The 17214-nt window shown below is 39.1% G+C and overlaps 1 protein-coding gene across 3 annotated transcripts in view; it reads right to left on the bottom strand.

Annotated features, from left to right (window-relative positions):
- Positions 1 to 12196, bottom strand: part of RNF19A (ring finger protein 19A, RBR E3 ubiquitin protein ligase) — a 55423-nt gene extending 43227 nt beyond the window's left edge. Inside the window, exon 1 of one of the 3 annotated variants that reach the window (XM_039853923.1) lies at positions 12062 to 12196. The gene's annotated coding sequence lies outside the window, so the exon portion shown is untranslated. The remainder of the gene's footprint in view (positions 1 to 12061) is intronic. The other 2 variants (XM_039853922.1, XM_039853924.1) reach the window with 2 other exon arrangements.
- Between the last annotated feature and the right edge of the window lie 5018 nt (positions 12197 to 17214).

Here is a 17214-nt window from a genome sequence, read left to right as displayed (position 1 = left end):
TTTGAACTGGTTAAACTACTCATTGCTACAGATCAACAGAAAAGAAATACTAACTTAGTCTGATATCTTAGCCAAATCTACTTTTTTGAATTTCAATTTCCTTATTTGAAAGTGAAAGTGACTGTACTAGATTATGTCTGAAGTTCCTTAGTTCTAAAATACATAGATAGTTTTAATACAAAGCATACTCTGGGGTTAAAAGTGGATAATTAAAATGTTCTGAGATAAAATGTTCTTTTAAAAATGTCTCTAAATTATTTAAAATGTTAGTGTACTCTGTCTTGGTAAATCCAGAAGAACGAGTATAATCTTTGCAAACTGAATCTTACAAGCTAAATCATTAATCTGAATAATTCTATTATTTAGACAATTATTAGTATGTATTAAGTGTTTGGGTTAATTCTGTCCTAACCACTTCTTCTGGAAGTTTTTTTTTTAAATAAAAATTACTGATAATAGCAGCATCTTGCCTCTCTGATTTTGGAAGTTCATTTGCCTCTTTCTCCTAAAGAACATGAGGGGTAGGGGAAGAGACATCTTCCCCTATGTAAATCAGTGAGTGTGTGTGTGTGTGTGTGTGTGTGTGTGTGTGTGTGTGTGTGTGTGTGTGTGTGTGTGTGTGTGTGTGTGTGTGTGTGCGTGTGTGTGTGTGTGTGTGTGTGTGTGTGTGTGTGTGTGTGTGTGTGCAGGTGTGTGTGTGTGTGTGTGTGTGTAATTTTATGATATATGTACACAAAGAGGTAGAGTACAGGCTGGAAGAGCAGCTGTTTGGTAGAAGTCCTAGAAGCTATTTTAAAATTTTTCTTCAAATTATAAAGTAAGTCTCAGAAAGAACAATATCTCTTGGGAAACAAGAGGCACAATAAGCAAAATGTGCCTATTTTCCTTTGGATACATGACATTCAGATAGCCTTTCTTTAAACATGTCCCCCCAAAATAAGATCAAAACTGAAATATGAACTGAAATATTTATTAATATTATAAGGGACGAAAACAAGGAAGTATTTTCTAAAGAAAACAAAACAGGTAAGAATTACAAAACAGGCAGACAATCATAAAGGTTGACCATTGTTATGATTTTCTCATTAAGGATTCAAAAGAAACAAAATAGGTTTAACTATAATCCTAAAACATACTATTAAATTAGATTCATTAGATATTTAACTACATACTCCTGGGAAGCACCGACCTAAAGACCAATTTTTAAAATCAGCTGTGGAGACAGAGTGGTCTCTTAAGTAAGTCATAGAGATACAAAAAGTGAAAAGGCTACAAACCTGGAACTATTTCTCAAATACTGGTCATGCACAGGTGCATCTGCCCGAATACCCATTTTCTCTCAGAATGCTGCACCAGCTTTATTTGACTGTGGAACCTATCCTTTTAGTGACGCTAATACTCCAATTTAACCTGTACATTTTATAAGTGAGAAAATTGTAGTCTAGGGCTACTCAGTCCAATATATCATTATTAGACACATGAGTCTACTTACATTTAAATAAAATTTAAAAAACTTTTAAGTTTCTCAGTTGATTAGTCATATTTCAAATGCTCTACAGTTGTATGTGGTTACTGGCTACCATACTGGACAGTACAGATCTAGAACGGTTCCATCACTGCAGAAAGTTCCATATTGAACAACAGTAGTCTAGAGATTATAATACATAATCTGTATAGTGCATTGTTAATCATTTGGTTTCTGAATTGCATTAATCTTTTTATTAAGTAAGATCTGCTTACAAATCTCCATTTGCTTCCCAGCAATAAATTTCAAACTTTGCATGGCACTGAAACCCTTCCACAATCTAACCTTAGTCTCTCTCACCTGTCTCCTACATAAAAACCACAGTCTAGCCAAATGATCTATTTATTAAATATATCAACAAAATACAGTTTCACCTCCATGACCTCTCCTATGCCTTTGTCTTTGCCTGGAATACTCTTTTCCATCTTCTCTGCTTATCTAAAGTCCTACTTTTCTTTCAAGGCCCAAATCCTATCTTATCTCCACAAATCATTCTATGTCAGTAATTATAATAAACTACTAGAAATGGTTTCATGCTTTTATATAAAAGTTGACAAATTTATGAATACGTCGTCCAAATATTTCACTATGATTCTTTGCTAGAATGTGGAAAAAACGTTAAGCAAAGGAGATCAGGAATGTGTGTATGTCTGGTATTGATTACAATTTTTAAAAGTGATCAGAACTTACAGAAAAGACACTTAAACAAAAACTTAAAAGTAGTAAAGGAGTGAGCCATGTGGAAATCTGAAGAAAGAGCACCCCAGGCAGAGAGAGTAGCCACTGCAAAGGTCCTAAGGCAGGAATGTGCCTGGAACAATCAAGGAATAGCCTGGAGGCCAGATGTGGCCAGAGGGAAATGAGCAAGGAAAAAAATAATGAGACAGGTCAATATAAAGGGGCCAGATTGTGTGGGGCTTTATAAGCCATTGTAAGGGCTTTGACTTTTATTCTAAGTGATATAGGGAAACTTCTGGGCCCTCTAAACAGAGAAAGTTTAAAAACTGAGTAATTCTATTTATTTATTTATTTATTATTTATTTATTTCATGGAGTGGGCAGACCAATCAGCTTTTATTTTTTATTTATTTATTTTTTAGAAACAGTAATTTAAAGGAATAATTGTGGTGTTAAGAATTAATGGAAAGAAGTGGGCATGGGCAGAAACATGGAAAACAATTTAAAGGCTACAGCAATAATGTAGGAGAGAGATGAGGATGAGTTTATCAGTGGAGGTGAAAAATATATGTTTTGATACATGTTTTGAAGGTAGAACTGATAAGATTTCCTGATGAATTCCAAGAGAATTTTGTCCTGATTAACCAGAAGGCTGAAACTGCTATTCACTGAAATGGAGAAAGCTGAGTAAAGAACAAGTTTTATGAAGAAGCTAAGAACTGGAGTTCATTTTCAGACATTTAAGTTTGAGATGCTTCTTATACCTTAGGTGGGAAATCCAAATACCTGTTCGACAAGCCAAGAGTTAGGGGGAAAAGTCTGACCTAGAGATAAAAATTTGGAGTCATGATACAGATGGTGTGTAAAATCATGAACACGGATGAAATCACCAAAGGAGTAAATATAGAACAGTAAGGACTGAGCCCTGTGGCATTCCAACATTAAGATGTTGGGGAGAAGAGAAGTATTCAGTAAAGGACATAGAAAAGGTAGAAGCGGGACCTTTTAGGAATTACACCTCTAGAAGACAAAACCTGTTAGTCTATTCCCATCGGTATTTTACTCATCCCCTCCCCTAAATGTAAACTATGTCTTAAGAAGTCAAGAGCAAAGAAGGGGCAAACTGGGAGGAGTAAAGGAATGACACGACAAAGAATAACAATGTACCATACAAGATATAACCGATTTCTTAGGTGTGTTGAAACTTACAGGTATTAAGATACTTCCTCTGATATTTCTAAGAAAGGATTAGAATTCTAAATGAAGGACTATCTACTGTCTGACAGTCACAATGCAGGGTATAAAATAAAGGTAAGCATAGATCTTTGGTTTATTTACTAAAGACTTTTGACTGTAAATTTCCTGTGGCTGCTGTAACAAATTACCACAAAGTAGGTGGCCTAAAACAGAAATTTATTTTCTCACAGTTCTGGAGACTGAAAGTCCAAAATCGAACAGGGCCATGCTTCCTTTGGGAGCTACAAGGGAGAATCTGTTCTTTGCCACTTCCAGCTTCTGGTGACTACAAGCATTCCTTGGCTTGTGGCCACATCACTTCAATCTCTGCCTCTGTGGTCACAATGCCTCTTCTTCTTCCATGTGTCTTCTCTTTTGCCTATAATTTCCCCCTCTGCTTTCCCCTAATGAGGACATTTTGTCATTGGATTCTGGACCCACCTGGATAATCCAGGATGATTTCATCTCAAAATCCTTAACTTAATTATATACGCACTCTTTTTCCAAATAAGATATCATTCACAGGTTCCGGAGATTAGGATGTGAACATATCGAATGGCCACCATTCAACCTACAACATGATTCCAGAAATTTCTGCTAAGGGCATTAGCAAAGTGGGTTTTGTTTATGCAAAAAGTCAAAGGATGTTCATCCATAATAAAAAGTTTTTCTTTTTTTAATTAAAAGGTAGGGCTATATCTATTTGATTTGACTATGTATATAATTTGGCTATATTTGGCTATACACAACTGCTTACCCAAGTAACCACTGCCATGCTGGTTTGGGTAAAATAATTAATCATTGTACTACACATCAACGCAACCTGTGATGATAGGCTTTTTTAAATTATTTACTTTCCCACTTACATGCACTTATCAGTCCCACCTCCCCTTTCCAAAAGATCTTATTTCACATGCCTATATAAGAAGCACCAGTTATTCGCACAAACAAAAACTGAAGGACAGATTAGTTCAGGCGATACTTAAATAAATCAGAGGTTTAAAATCTGGTGCTCAAACAGATCTAGTCACTTTTCCTAATTATGTATGTTACAAGAGCATCTTGTATTGATTTATACATTGTAAATGATTCCAATGCAGGAGGTAACAGGACCTCCATATGCATTAGTCTCATGGGGACTTATTCCTTTTGTTTTTATACTGAGATTTGCTATGACAACTTCCTAATAATGAAAAAAATTTGCAACAGTCTTGTCTGAGTAGTCGAGTGTTTCAAAGACATAATTTATACTACTCCAGTATAAATACATGAAAGCACATTCTCTCTCACTTTACATACAGGGAGAGAGTGAGGCAATCATTTTAGGGGAGTTGTAAAACAGAGAGAAGTCAAATATCCTGACTTTCAGTTCAACTCAGTAATTCCAGTTAAATGACATATGTGCTTCTGTATTTGGTCTCAAAACACATGTCAATCAGTTAGAAAAAGTATCAAAAAGACAAAGAAGAATTTCTGTGTGTGTGTGGGGGGGAAACATTTCATACAAAATGCCCCTAGAGCTATGCTGTCCAGTATAAACATATACTGGATTTAAGACTTAGTATGAATAAAAAAATGTAAAGTCACTCATTAATACATGATGAAACAATATTTTTATTATATTGGGTTAAATATATTATGAAAATTAATTTCACTTGTTTCTTTTTACTTTTTAATGTGGCTAACAGAAAATCATAAATTACATTGATGACTCATTATACTATTAGATAGCCCTGACGTAGATAAAGTTATGAAATAGATACCTTACAGGAAATTGAAACTATCACCAAAAACATCCCAAAAAGTAAAAGTCCAGGACTAGATGGCTTCTGTAGTGAATTCTACCAAACAGTCAAAGAAGACTTAATACATATCCTTCTCGAACTCCAAAAATACTGAAGAAGAGGCAATACTTCCTAACTCATTTTATGAGGCCAAAGTTACCCTGATACCAAAGCCTGGCAAGAATAACACACACACTCGCAAACTACAGACCAATATCTCTGATGAACACAGATGCAAAAATCCTAAATAAAACACTAGCAAATCGAACACAATACATTAAAAAGCTAATACATCATGATCAAGTGGGGTTGATTCCAGGGGCTCAGGATGGTTCAACATGTGCAAACCAATCAATGTGATACACATTAAGAAAATAAAGGATAAAAATGATCATATCAAAACAAGCAGAAAAAGCATTTGACAAGTTACAACATCCACTTATGATTAAAATACTCAATGGGTATAGAAGAAAAGCACCTAGACATAATAAAGGCCATATGTGACAAGCCCTCAGCTAATATCATATTCAATGGTGAAAAACTGAAAGCTTTTCCTCCAAGCTCAGGAACAAGATAAGGATGCCCACTCTTACCACTGTTATTCAACACAGTACTGAAAGCCCTAGCCAGAACAATCAGGCAAGAGAAAGAAATAAAAGACATTCAAATTGGGAATGAAGAAGTAAAACTGTTGCTTTTTTGCAGACATGATTCTTTATATAAAAAACTCTAAAGACTCCGCCAAATGAGGATGGGGAGCTCAGCACAGGGAATGCAGTTAGCATTAATATGATGGCTAAGTGGAGGGCCAGGGGAGGGAGGGAGCAATTGGGGGATCGTTTTATGAACTATATAGATGTCTAACCAATGTACTGTATACGTGAAACTAATTTAAATAAATAAATTTATTAAAAAAAAAATTCTGCCAAGAAAAACCTATTAGAAACAACCATACAGTAAAGTTGCAGAGTACAAAACCAATGTACAAAAATCCACTGCATTCCTACATACTAACAATGAAATTTCAGAAAGAAATGAAAAAACAATTCCTTTTGCAATTTCAACAAAAAAAAAGAATAAAATACCTAAGACTAAACAAAGATGTGAAGAATCTACACTGAAAACTATTAAAATATTATTCAAAGAAATTTAAGACACAGAAATGGAAAAATATTCTGTGTTCATGGATTAGAAGAATCGATATAGTTAAAATGGCCATATTACCCAAAGCAAAATACAGATTTAATTCAATACACATCAAAATCCCAAAGGCATTTTTTTAAAAGAAGTAGAACAAAAAATCATCAATTTGTGTGGAACCACAAAAGTCTCCAAATAGCCAAAGCAATCCTGAGAAAAAAGAACAAAGCCAGAGGTATCACACTCCCTGACTTCAAATTATACTACAAAGCAATAATAATCAAAACAGTATGGTACTGAAACAAAAACAGACACACAGAGCAATGAAACATAACTGAGAGCCCAGAAATAAACCCACATATATATGGGCAAATAATTTTCAACAATGGAGCCAAAAACATACAATGGAGAAAAGAAAGCCTCTTCAATAAATGGTGCTGGGAAAATTTGAAAGCCACATGCAAAAGAATGAAACTAGACTGCTATTTGTCACCATACACCAAAATTAACTCAAAATGGATCAAGGGCCTGAATATAAGACCTGAAACAATAAAATACATAGAAGAAAACAGAAGGTTCTAAACTTAGGGACCTTGGTCTTAGAGAGGATTTTGTGAAATTGGCCTCAAAGGCAAGGGAAGTAAAAGCAAAAATAAATGAGTAGGGGTGTATCAAACTAAAAAACGAACAATAAGACAAAAAGGCACCATACCAAATGAGAGAATACATGTGCAAACAACACTTCCGATAAGGGGTTAATTTCCAAAATATATACATAACTCATACAACTCAACAACAAATAAACAAATGATCCAAATAAAAAATAGGCAGAGGACCTGAATAGACACTTATCTCAAGGAGACATACAAATGGCCAACAGATATATGAAAAGATGCTCAACTTCACTAGCTATTAAGGAAATGCAACTCAAAACCACAATGAGACATACCACCTCACATCTGTTAGAATGGCTAGTATACAAGGAACAAGTGTTAGGTTGTGGAGATAAAGGAACCATCATACACTGCTGGTGGGAATATAAAATGGTACAACCACTATGGAAAACAGTATGTAGGTGCCTCGAAAAATTAGAAGAGTCACCATATAACCCAGTAATCAACCTCCTGGGTATCTAACTGAAAAAAATTTCAAAAGATTTATTCATAAAGATATATGTACCCCTGTGTTCATTGCAGCATTATTCACAGTGGCCAAGACATGGAAACAACCTAAGTGTCCTTCAATAGAGGATAGATGATTGAATAAAGAAGATGTGATACATATATACAATGGAATACTACTTAGCCATAAGAAAAGTTGAAATACTGCCATTTGAGACAACATGGATGGATCTTGAGAATATCATGCTAAGCAAAATCAGTCAGACTGAAAAAAGTCAAGAACCACATGATTTCGTTCATATGTGGGATATAAAATTAAAAGCAACAAACGAACGAAACAGAAAATAAACTCATAGATGCAGACAATGGTCTGGTGGCTGCCAGAGGGAAAGCAGAGTAGGGGAGAAGTAGACAAGAGTAAAGGGGGTCAATATATGTTGACGGGAGATTTGGCTTTGGGTGGTCAACACAACGCTATATACAGATGATACAGAATTTTACACCTGAACCCTATATAATTTTTTAACCAATGTCATCCCAATAAATTTATCAAAATTACCCTCCCACACAATAAATAGATACTTTACATTATACATACTTTATTCAGTAGCACTTACTCAAAACCTATTATTGTCAGGCTTTATGCTAAGTGCTGAAACCTTAAGACTGAACAAAGAGAATGGTCCCTGCCATCATAGAGTTATATTATCTCCAACACTACTACCGTACATTTCATATATTTCATTTGTAATAATGCGTAAGAATAATTTAGATTATTGTGCTATATAATATTTATCTGGAAGCCTAATACTATCATATTCCCAATTGCTCTTCCTGGTTTTTTGCTCCTTCCCTCTAACTAGTTTGCTCCCTTCCTTACAGCTCACCTCTACAAGATTGTTTCTTCAACTGGCAGCCTGCCTGCTATTCACATTACAGCAGAGCTATTTATAGGGGTCTCCAGAGAAGGACAAAAGTTGAAGATTGTTAAGTGTACATAATTTTAAGAGGCCAAGTCCACCTTTTGGCTCTGACTGAGTTTTGAAGTTTCTTTCGGGCTTAAACAAACTAGGGTGATTTTTAGCAGGCTTTTGCTTCATAATTCAATGCACAAACTTATTTGAGGGTCAAAAGAACGCATTAGTTTTGTCCTACTGAGGCTTTCACATAAGAAAACGCTCCCAAACAGGACTTCTAAAAACAAATTAACAAATAGTATATCTCTAGTACATGATTTTTTAAAAATAAAATACTAGGTAACATCAATGGGACAAGAATATCTAATACTTTTAAGGATAATGGCTTAGCTTCCAAGAAATGTTACCAATAAACAAAATAATTGTTCAGGTTTTATTAACAGCTACAAAAATATAAACGAAAAGTACTTAACAAAAGGTGCTAAATTTTTCTACTTTAATATAAAAGTATTACTGACATATGATAGCTATTGAAGCGAATGAAGTGCCCAAATTTTAAACACCCAAAATAATGTCATTGCCTTTTTTTAGTTGAAGTCTACCACCACCTGAAATACAGTTGTGTTTAGTAAAGAAATGTTGTACCTCAGTCTTTAGCTGTGCAGGTGTGGTTACATACATAGTTGTTTCAATGTTATACATCTTTTGTTAGCTAACAAAGAACTGGTATTTTGTAACTTAAAATCAGAAGAAAAATAATTATTCCTGATTGGAGGAAAAAAAAATCACCTAAGGAAAAATTAGCTATTCTCTACAAATAATCAGATTAACAATTTGCCAAAAAGGAGTGAACCCAAAATCCTGAAGCTAATATATTTCATATACAATCATGAGTCCTTTAAGACTATCATTAAACTACTAGTGATAGTTTGCCAAATATAATGGCATATGCAATCAAATATAAATTTAGAAATTCAACTTTTCTTTGGCCTTCAGTCCCTAATGGCCTAATTTTTATATGGGCCTCAAAGAATAAAAGAGCATAAAGCTTAGTCAGCACAAAACCAGCCAGTGACAATCAAATGTCACTTGTTAGTAGCATCAGAAAAACAAATAAAAATTCTCTTAAGATTTCCTTTATAACCTAAGTAGAGGAGAAATATAAGGAGGCAATTTAGATGTGAATGCAACAAAATTCATCTCCAGCTTACTCTGGGATCAGCTCTTGGCTAGGGACTTTTACATATTATCCCAAATATTTGTCTTCCCTCTTCATGAAAAACTCAATCAGGGAAATACATTTTTCAACCCTCAGTGCCCTCCAGATTAAAAAAAGAAGAAGAAAAAAAAAAGCTGGGCGGAGGATGATTAGAAACCGAAGAACTTGTGATAAATCTAAGTAAGTGTGTAAGATAAAATCAGAACCTGCCATAACATACAAGACATTCTTTCAAATGTTCAAAAAGTTTGCTTCAAATGACCTGTCTCTAATTACATCTAACAACTCCATAAGAACAAATAGCACCTTTCAATCCAATCCCGTTAAAGAGAAGTGACCCCAAGTGTCTTACATTCACAACTGCAAAAATATTACTTTATGACATTCTCTATTTAAAATTTGTGAAGTGCATTTAGTTTTCACTAAGATGCTGAGGTATCTTTAAAAACAGACACCAATTTTAGCCTCTTTCATATGTTAGAAAAAAATATGGTTTCTTTTAGCCAAATAGAAAGGCACCCAAAATTCTACAAATCACCACCAAATTTAAAAAATTCCAGCACCGGTTAGATGACAGTAAAATGAACTGACTATTCTTTATACAAACTCTAACAATCAATTGAGGCATCCTACAAATGAAACAATATTTCAAATAGTATTTGGAGACTAGGAGTTGGGTTGTGTTTCAATTCCTGAAATAATGCTGCAGTTTTAAAAGTTAATCTTACTGGACTCCTCCTGGGAGGGCAGAGACATTGAAAAAATAAACACTATCGTTAGTTGCCAAATGTAATATTTTCCTCAGAAAGATACCTCGCGGTGACATTAAAATAGTTTCCATAGACACATGTAACTTAAACTTAAGTGATATTGCATACTGTAATAAAAAAGAATATTAAACTAACAAATGAAGTTTTTAAAAATATGGTCTGCTGTTGCATAATTTGGTTTATTGAGTCCCAAGACTTAATTCTAAACCTTTACCATGGAATTGCATGCAACAAGGAAAGAACATTTGAAAATCCGAGTTAACAACAGATCATCGCCATTTTCTAAACGGACAGTATTTATACTTTAATTTCAGTTCTGACAGAAGGATGTTAAGGAAGCACAAACTAATGTGGCAATAGCTTGAATTATAAACAAAAATAGAAAGATGCGCATTAAGATGATTAATGGCAAAACTGAAAAAGAAATTTAGGCATACCACCAGACTTCACACAAGCAAAGACGTCAATGAATCCGGGTTAAAATAAAAAGATAAAAATGAAAAGATAGCCACGTTTCTACCTTAAAAAAAGTGGACTGGAAAGGATCACAAACATTTTAAGGCAACCAGTCAGGGGAAAGGATTGCTGCTATGTCTCCACTGTTTACTAACCTTTAAAACTAGCATTTCCAGCTAACACCTGGGTTTGAAAATTGCAGCGGCACTTAAACGCTGTCCTTTGCAACGTCAACCCAAGAGAATATTCTGCAACATTTTGAACAGTAAATGTTAACCAGAATAAAGCACCGTTCTTATATTTCTACCTATGAGGACCAATGGGAAAAAATTAAGACCTTGCCTTCTCCCATACATAATGTTAACCACTATTCGCCCCTCTTTTATTTACTGCCCTATCGCGGGGTTAATGAATCCTGCACTTCTTTCCATTAATGGAAACGGGTAAAGCAATGGCAAGAGAGGAACCCAGTCGATAGGAAAAAAACTGGTGACATTATTTGCTGGGTGAAGACTGGGAACTCCCTGAAGGTTTGGCAAGCGGGAGACAATCCTAGGAGACCCCTATTAACATACTTTACTCCAAGGATACACCATTTTTCCTCTGTACAATATCTGCTTTTGAAGAGGGTGGCAGTTCTCCCGATGGACCGCCCAGGTGCATGCCTCCCTATCCCCAGGGCCGCGGCAGCAGGGTTGGGGGACGCTGGCCTCGACTCCAAATTTGCAGCGAGGCCGGGAAATGTGTCCCGTTAGAGCCGATTTCACCCATCAGGAATGCGCTCCGCCCCCGCCGCCTCCCCACGGCGGCCGTCCTCGGTGTAGCCTACTTCAGGGATCGGGGAAGTGCTCGAGGGGAGCGCCGCCTCGGCGCGTCACAACACTGCCCGGTCGGCCGCCTTCTCCACAGTCTGCCCCGGCCAAGACGGGGATCGGGGCGGACCCCACGCTCCACTTCAGGCCGCGCGGCCACCGAGGCGCCAGGGCTGGGAGAGGGACGCGGAACCAGCCCGAGGCCTGACCCCTGGCTCCAGCGCCAGCCCCAACTCCGCGCTCAGCACGAGAGGGGGCGCCTTTCCCGTGGGGTTTCCGAATCCATTTCCGTCTCGGGGAGGGGCGCGAGGGCAGCGGCCCCGCCAGAGCGCTCCGGATCGGAAACGGGAGCCGCCCCTGCCCTCCCGCTCCCGGGCGTAACCTCCTCCGGTGCCCGCCTGTACCTTCAACTCCTCACAGAGGCGGCGGGCGCAGGGTCGCGGGCAAGCAGGCCCATCTCCCAGCGGCGGCAGCAGAAGCCGGACGAAGTACGGAGGAGGGTCCCTCGGGCCTGCCGAGGCGCCTCTCAGCTGGGGCGGGGGTAACGGAGAGGAGGGGTCCCGACCGCCGCTTTCCCGAACTCCTCCTCCGCAGTTCCGTCTTGACTGCTGTTCCCCCGAGCCAGCCCGCAACTGCCATTCTCCCCCTCCCTCGGCCCCCGCTGTCTCCGCCTCCTCCTCCCACTCCTTCCTCCAGCCCCCGCCCCGCCGCGCCGCGCCCCGCCGCGCCGCCCGCGTGCCGTACGTCATGGCGTCACGCCCACCGGGGCCACCGCGGGCGGCTCTGGGACGCTGTCGTTCGCGTGCCCACGTTCTCCCCGCGCCCGCCGAGACCGCTCAGCCTGTGAGCCCGGTGACCCAGAGCTTGGCCACCGTGCCCGCGCCCGGCGCGGGGCAGACAGCGGCCCTGCTTGCCTCTGCGGCCCGCAGGACTTCGCCCCGAGCCGGCTGGGCTATGGGGCAGGTGTCTCCTCCAAGGACTGGTGGAGCTGCTTCCGAGGCGAAGGGGGTTGCCAGACTTGGGGACCCTGGCTTTTGGCATTCGCACGCCATTACGCATTCATTCCTTTGTGTTATCATGGTTCACCTGCTAGATTGGCAGCTCCAGCGAGAGCAAAACCGAATGCTGCAGCGAATTTCTGCGGCTCTCCGCTAGAGAATGTCCTTCCATGAGAGTGGCGGCGCCCCCACTCCCTCGCTCTGAGTTTTAATAGACCCCAGTGTTCCGCGGGGGCTGCCAGGAGCAGCACTTTAGCCACAATTTAACACCTTATGTGAGAGTTCAGAGACGACCTTATGCACCTTCCTCCTACTCCCAATATCACAAAGTCGTTTAAGTATTCAGAATTCATATTTCAGTCCTTATTGATACATTCCGAATGACTTTAGCTTTGTCACATTCCCTCATATTCTTTAAGCCAGTCATATCCCCTTTGAAGTTTTTAATCCAAGTTTTTAATGTGACTTGGTATCAATTCTTAGGTAAATAAATACATTCAGTCCAAGAACTGGTCCATTCTCTCCTAGTTTATTTCTCTTCAAGATTTAGAGTCACTCTTCCTTGGAATACTTACTGAGAAATGGAATGTGATAGATGCTGTACAGAATGTCCGTTCACCATCTGTTACTTAACTAAATATATCACCCTTTCAATACTTGTTTTAGTGTGTCTGATTTAAATTAGAAACCAAGGAGCCATGATAGTACTTGGTATCTTTGGCAACCCAGTAAATGTTTACTAATTAGAAAACTAAACTAGCTAGGCAGTTTAGATCTAAGTATCTTTAATCATGAATCTTAAAAGCAAGTAATGATGGGTATGCTCATTTTCATTTATTGGAAAGTTTTAAGCTGTTATGTATTCCTTTAAATGCTACCTGAAGGCTGCCAGCAGTTTAATCAATGGGATACTTTAAGCCTACAGGTAATACAAGAATAGCAAGTTAAATGAATTTATGGAACAATACCCTTACATAATATAATCCTTCTTAAAAATATAGCAACATGTTGAACAACATTTCATAACAGATGGAGCATTGGCTTAGAAGGCTTCACATAAAGAGGCTGTGCTGAGTGGGAGTGGTCTTGCACACTGTACAATTGTCATATTTTCCAGAGATGCCTTTTCCTGCTTGTCTTCTTAAAAACTAGAGGGATTTCCTACTCTTCACTAAGGCAACATATATCCATTAAGAAACAAATGTCTATTGAACATCTCCACTCGAATCCCCAGAGGCACCTCAAATTTAATCTGTCCAAGACAGATTTATCTTTTCATCATTTGCTAGACCCAAGCCAGAAATCTAGGAACTCTCTTTTTGGTCATTTCCAATTCATAATTAACCACCAAGTACAGCTTATTATACATACTAAACATCCCTGCACTCACTCTCCTGTATCCCTCTTCTGCCTTTTGGTTTCAACTTTGGCTGCACATTAGAATTCTCTGTGGAGCTTTTAAAAATCCTGATGCCCAGGCTGCATACACCAGTTAAATCAGAATCTCTGAGGATGGTGCTCAGGCATCAGTCTTTTTAAGATCACTCCCCAGGTGATTCCAATGCATAGCCAAGGTTGAAAACCACTGCTAGGGCCTCATCATTTCTCACCGGATTACTGCAAAAGCATAATAATTGGCCCCAGGTTGCCTTAAGTTTTGGCAACCTTCTCCCTTCTTTCTCTACTCTCTTCTAATTCATTCAACATCAATTCAAAAAATATTTATTGAGTACCTGGTATGCTGGAGAGAGAAGTTTGCTGTTATAGGCACTGGGAATACAGCAATGAAAAGGACAGCTCTTGTTTCTGCTCTCATGGAGCTTAAATTCGGGGAGTGGGGCACAGTTGGGGGAGGCAGAAAATACAACAAATAAAGAAAAGTAAATAAAGTTCTAGAGTAACATATAGAAATCAGGCTGTTGCTTACTTTGGTGTCCCAAACTAAAGCCCGCTCTTCTGACATTCAAGCTAGATTCTACAAGACAAGAAGGAGGCAGTCACGTTGAGGGGTAGAAAAGTCAGAGGGAACAGCAGATACAAAGATCTTAGCAAGACAAACTTGCCAAGTTCAGGCAGCTAGAGGCTGGAGCATAGTGAGTAAGAGTGAATATGAACGACATGGAGTTAAAGAGGTAGAGGGAGCCATATTATTTAAGACCTTTTAAGGTCATAATAAGAATTCCAAATGGTTGGTATAGTGTGTGATGAGACACAACAGATTTTTAAGTAGAGTAAAAGCTGATTTACCTTTGAAAAGGATCACTCTGGTTGTTCTGTGGATCAAATTGTGGGAGAGCAAGAGTGGATGCAGGAAGACCAATTAGGATGCTAGTGCAAGAATCTAGGGAAGAAATCATAGTTCTCTGGGCCAAGGTGGATACTGTGGAGACTGAAGTAGATGATTTCGGTAATTGTTTTAGAGGCAGAGTATGTAAGACTTGCTTGGGATGGAATAAAAGTGGGAAATGAGAGAAAAAGAACAATGGGGTTACAATAATAACTACCCTTTTCTGAGTACATACTACATGGCAGGCACTATTATAAAAGCATTTTATAAGTATTAAGCCATTTAGTTAACGTAACAGTCCAAAAAGGTAGGTACTATTATTATCCCATTAACAAATTAAGATCTGAGGCTCGAGAGGTTAAATAATTTGCTCAAGTTACATAGCTGGTAAGTGGTAGAGCTGGGATGCGGCCCATGCAGGCATCCTGGCTCCTGCGCTCATGCTCTTCTGCCACTCTGCCCTCCAACCCCTCCATTGGTGTCGCAAAGTGAAAATATTCTCATCCATACTAAGCTATTTGCAGTACCACACAGCTTCTCTCCTTTCTCCCTTCTTCTCCTTCCCCTTCCTCTTCTCCTCTCCTTTTCTTCCGCCTACTCCTGCTCCTCTTTCTCCCACCCCTCCCCTCTCTTCTGTTCCCTCTTACATGTGAACATCTAACTTTCTTCGTTCTTGCCGTTTACTTTTCTTAGAATGCCCTCTCCCCTCTCCTTTTCTGCCTTGCTCCATTTATCAACGTTGCTGGTCCTTACAGGCTAAGTCAAGCCCATTTTCTCTGGCTCCACAACCATCCTGTACTTTCCTCTATAATTTGCTGCGCGAAGCGCTTCACTGTTATTTGTAAGTCTTTTCCACTAAACTTTCAAGGCAGGGAGCATAATGCCAAGGAGAGAGGAAGGAAGCGAGCAAAGATTCTTAGCCACGTGCACATGGCACGCCTTCCCTGGACCCTGGGAGACACAGATATGGTAAAGCATTGTCGCAGCCCTCAAATAAGCTGGTACACTTGGCAGAGAAACAGACACATAGAAAATCACTCTAATACAAGGGCCAAATATGATAGAAACAACATGTAGAAAGAGCACTGGACAGGACACTGGAGGCAAGAAGCTTGCCTAAGGGTTGTTTCACCGGAAAAAAATGCAACCAGGAATGGGAGCTTGGGGCTCTATTCCTACCATCCCTGAATGTGATTTAGGGAGGCAGTCTTGGAATCTCATCCAGGAAGGCTTAGGAGAGTCTCAGTTGGCACAATTGATTCAGGAAAGTGCTACTTTCTGACTGCTTACTCTTATCTGTCCTTATATGAATAAATTTACCGACTTCCAAGTTGGTTCATTTACCTTCCTGGCAGGGTCATAGAAATTTCTTCTTATATAGTTTCCTCCTTTTTCTCATCTACAAGGTTTCAGAACTTAGGTTCCAGCTCTGGGACCTTGGGAAAGTTACCGAACTTTTACAACCCACAATGTTGGGCCCAGTATATAAAGCTGTGCAGATTGTGTCCTGCCTACTGCAGGGGGGTGCCACAGACACAGACCGCACCTGGCACAGTGCCCCGTGGATGTGCTTTGCAGTGGCCCTGCCATAAAATAGGGTTAAAAATAAAACCTATCCCATTGGGTTGTTCTCAGGACTAAATAAGTAAATGCAGGTATAGTACTTAGGCTTGGCATGTAGTAAATCAATAAATGTTAGCTACTGTTACTGGATAAAGAGAAGCTTGCTAGAGTGGAAGTTATTCCAGCTAAGAGTTTTTAAATGGGCTCATTTGTGTCCCTGCTTGGGTAGTTCTCTTGTTAGGACCACACAGAGAATCTGGAGAGGAGAGGTCTTTTCTCTTTCAAATTGAGAACCTAGGTTCCTCAATGAGAAAATCCTTCAGGTAGCTGAAGACTGAGCTTTTCTGATCATCCACCTTTTCTTCCTTCCCATCTCTTGCACCCTACCTTCCACAGAGGAACTGGCATTGTATCCTCCAGTGGGAAGGTTAGACTCCCTGAAAGACTATTTAATCAGGTGATATTTAAGGTAATATTTCTCAAAGTGTAGGCTAGAACCTTATTACTAGAATCACCTGGAGTGCTTGTTAAAATAGATTTCTAGGTTCTATCTCAGACTAACAGAATCATTATCTGTTGGGTTAGGGTCCTGGAATCTAGTTTTTAACAAATGCTCCAGGTAATTCATAATACGTGTTTGAGAACTACAATTTAAGTGCTTTAGCCATTATGATAATATTCCAACTTCAAGCAGTTTTATTCCAATAGG

Source organism: Pteropus medius, unplaced genomic scaffold (assembly GCF_902729225.1).
Source record: "Pteropus medius unplaced genomic scaffold, Ma_sr-lr_union100, whole genome shotgun sequence".
Taxonomy (NCBI): domain Eukaryota; kingdom Metazoa; phylum Chordata; class Mammalia; order Chiroptera; family Pteropodidae; genus Pteropus; species Pteropus medius.
This window is presented reverse-complemented; position numbering and strand designations above follow the sequence as displayed.